Source organism: Camellia sinensis, chromosome 3, assembly GCF_055761805.1.
Source record: "Camellia sinensis isolate YWXY chromosome 3, ASM5576180v1, whole genome shotgun sequence".
NCBI lineage: Eukaryota > Viridiplantae > Streptophyta > Magnoliopsida > Ericales > Theaceae > Camellia > Camellia sinensis.
In genome coordinates this window covers 134,506,615-134,510,112 of record NC_138963.1, presented here as the reverse complement: position 1 = coordinate 134,510,112, position 3,498 = coordinate 134,506,615, and positions in this window count along the sequence as shown.

Genomic DNA, 3,498 nt, shown 5'->3' with positions numbered 1-3,498 from the left:
CAGTTCCTTACCATATGGTCCACTTTACCACACCTATAACGAACCCAGAAGTCCGATAACAAACCCCTCGGCGTCTCTTACACTGATGGTGGCGAAGGTTCTCACCGTAGTGGCAACTGACGTTATTGTCTCAAAATCTCCGCCATTTCTTATACTATTCTTTCTAGTCTATCAAGTCGGGCTATGGAAGAGTCTGCCAACTCGTATGCCCTTACTTTATCCGTGTTCTACACAAATTCTTATTAAACCTTGCCGATTACTGGGGTGCCCAATACAAAAATAAACACAGATACACATGGGTACATTTGCACGTTGTTATATTCTCATTTCATGTATCGTCAAGATACAATTAATCACATACGTAACAGATGATTGCATACTTATCAGATATCACATGCTGAACATTTACTAAGTAGTCATATACTCAAATCATGTTCATATTTCACATAGACACCCATTTGCAGAACTGAATGCACATAAGCAACTTCTCATGACTCATATGCTCATCTATGTGCCTTATAACAAAACAAACTTGTTGTACCCATTAGTGTAATAATTCACATCTCATATTATCACCTGTTCTCAATATTTGATTAAACTTGCATTATACTTTGTACAAAAGATTCACAGGTATGCATATACTAAAAAGCATACATATTCAAACAATTTGCGATGCAAGCAGTTCACAAACTTATAACACATAGTTGTTCACATTTAACAGTTAAGCGTATTCTTGATGCTTTCAGATTCATACTTATCACATGAATGCATCCTAGATTTTTTCTAGACACTTATTGCTCTTTTGGACAAGTGTGCGAGTTATTAACTCGTGCTCTGATACCACTCTATCACGACCCGAACCCGCCCCTATGGGTTAAGGCCACAACCGGCCAGTAATCACGAGATTACCTATGGCCTCAAACCAAAGAAGACAAAACTCATCAGAGTAAAGGGGCCAAATGGAAGCAATTTTAAAACTTTGTCCATAGAGCCGTGCTTATATGCACATCATAACATTCCATACATACATATGTTAATAACTCACAACAGAAGGTATAGTAACATAAAGTTCTATACAGACAGGATCATTCAAATCTAAGTCAGCCAAAACAAAGCTATATACAGACGTACACCAAAGTCCCTGCCAACATGACAAAATAACATAGAATGGCAACAGGGCGAAGACGTGTCTCGTGCTTGAGACGCGAGGGCTGACTCTTCAAAACCTTAGTTGTTCCATACAGACTTCACTGGGGCTGGGTTTGGACTCCTCTTGGCTCACCTATAAACACATGAATGAGCGTGAGCAAAAGCCCAATGAATAATATCAAATAAGGAATATACTTTTTTTGGGTGAATATAAATAAGGAATGTACATTGGAACAATATACATCAAACGGCCTTGGGCCCAATTCATATTTCTAACTAATACATACATACATAGATATATGTAAGTTAAGTAACTGCGGTTCCAAACACATCATACGGGCTCGGGCCCAATCCATTTGTATCATTCACGTCAAATTGGCCTTTTGCCCATTCGCACTTTCAGGTTAAACTATTACTCATGTCAAATTATCATTCGTGTCAAATTCTTATTCGTGTCAAACTGGCCTCTGGCCCTTTCATTTATGTCAAAACGGCCTCTGGCCCGTTCATCCATGTCAAAACGGCCTCTGGCCCATTCATCCAAGTCATACTGGCCTCTGGCCCACTCATTTATGTCAAGCTAGCCTCTGGCCCATTCATTTATGTCAAACTGGCCTTTGGCCCATTCATTTACATCAAAACGGCCTCTGGTCCATCCGTTCATTCTTGTCAAAACGGCCTCTGACCCATCCATTCATTCTTGTCAGAACGGCCTCTGGCCCACTTATTCATGTCAAAACGGCCTCTGGCCCATGCATTCATTCTTGTCAAAATGGCCTCCGGCCCATTCATTCATTCTTGTCAAAACGTCCTTCGGCCCATTCATTTATTCTTGTCAAAATGGCCTTCGGCCCATCCATTCATGTCAAAACCGCCTTCGGCCCATCCATTCATGTCAAAACGGCCTTCGGCCCAATTATTCATGTCAATCGATTGTCCATAATTCAAACTAGCAAACTTGTAAAGAAATAAGCAATTGGACAATTGACAAACTTCAAAATATCGATACTACTCACAGTGATTGCCTTGTGGATTTGCCCTAGAGCTTGACCCTACACACCATATAACGCATATGGGTCACAAACGATTCAATCCGTTCTTTAATTCACATATTCCTCTTTAGGCTCCATTCTTATCTCTTTAACTCAATTACAATGCTTAATGCATGTCTAAGAGTGCTTGCAAGTGAAAGAGAACGAAAAACGAAACACAGAACGATCACACAAAATTTTCAGAAATAGGGTCCCCGCTCGAGCGTGGACTTCCCTGCTCGAGCGGGCCCAATAGGTCTGCAAAAGTACTGGTTGCTTCAAATTCACGCTCGAGCGTGAACTCGAGCGCTCCAGCGGAAAGTCTGTCTACATAGCTCCCCGCTCGAGTTGGAACCATGTCTGCAAAAATATGCTGGGAGCACGAATTTCACACTCGAGCGGCGGTTCCCCCGCTCGAGCGAACATCAAACTTTCTGGAAATTCCAAGACTGTTCTTGGAGTTCAATTTTGATGTTCGAAGGTCTCAACTCATGATTTCAGTCCCAAAAACATATAAACACATTATATTTCAAGGGTACACAAACAATGCGAAGCTAATCACTCAAAATCATGGTTCAATTCTCCAAAATCAATGAACATTCTTGTATAATCATAGCTTATGCTTTCAAACCCCATATGAGCTTCATATCTTCAATAATCAAACATGCATGTAAGTTTTGGCTTCCAATTCGAGTTTAAATGGTACAAATAAGGCTTACGATCATGGAACTTATAAAAACCATGCATGCATGTGAGATTTGATGCGCAATTCCTCTTGTTCAACATGGCTCTTGCATGAATATGCAACACTATAGCAATCATGCACATGCATGCTCATATAAACTCCCAATTCAATAAATTCATCTCAAATTATGCCCTTGATCACAAACTAACCTTGAACTTACAAAATCACAAATTCAAACTTATGAATTCAAGATCAAATGCTTACCTAGAGGCTCAATTTTTCCAATTAACAACAAATTCTTGAGTATAGCTTCAAAGCTATCAAGTTCCCTAGCCAAAACTCTTCCTTGAGCTCCTTTTCTCACTAATTTCGGCTCCCTTCTCTCTCTAGAGCATAGTTTCGGATGATAAGCTCAAAAGGAGCTAAGTGAGTGTGTAAAATGGCCCTTTAAAGGCTCCCTCTCAATTACATTATTTTATTATAAAATAATTGAGCACTAATTCATTAAATTAATCCAATTAATCTGATTCGAATCAATTTTCAATCAAATTTTACCGTAGGCTCTAAAAATTACGCTGATCACAATGGCGCAGCCAATTTCGGTTTCTGTGGCTGATAAGGCCTTCAATGTAA